Source organism: Adelges cooleyi, unplaced genomic scaffold, assembly GCF_023614345.1.
Source record: "Adelges cooleyi isolate 19-005CV unplaced genomic scaffold, UGA_ACOO_1.1 ACOO_flye_CR_arks_rails_tigmint_CR_PRNA_168, whole genome shotgun sequence".
NCBI classification, from domain to species: Eukaryota; Metazoa; Arthropoda; class Insecta; order Hemiptera; family Adelgidae; genus Adelges; species Adelges cooleyi.
This window is the reverse complement of record NW_026095825.1, coordinates 572,223-572,807: the sequence shown is the minus strand read 5'-3', so window position 1 is coordinate 572,807 and position 585 is coordinate 572,223.

The following is a 585-nucleotide window of genomic DNA, read 5'->3' as shown; positions in this document are numbered from 1 at the left end:
CATGAAATTATTAATAATAACATTTTGTAACCACCCTGGGCTTTCTTTATTACACATATTATATATAAATATATGGGATGTCTACGACGGTTGACCTTTATAATACCTTCTAGGATGTTATACAAGTAGTTTATTTTTTGACTAGCAATAGGTCATACTAAAATTAATCAAAACATTTAACTAATTTTCAATAATTTCATGATTTCAATTGAATGTTCAGTGTAATCATATATTCGATAATTATTATATTTTTAATCATGAATAACGATTACTTTTACTGTTTATAAAATTATTAAATGGTTATTGATTAATTTATTCATAAAATAATCAATCATGCCCACCACTGACAGATGGTAGACAAAAGAGAGCGACAGGAGTAAGAGTAAAGCATAGGCCAAATTTGTGTGGCGAAATAATTATTTTTTATAAATATGTCCGTCAAAAATTTGGGCTTCGCTTTTGTGACACAAAGATGAGTGGAATGAGTAGGATAGGAAGGGTGGAGGGGGGATGAGAGGTTAAGGGGAAATCGGTACCCCCTCCCCCTTCCCGATAACTGATAAGAGATTATTAATAAGAGAATCG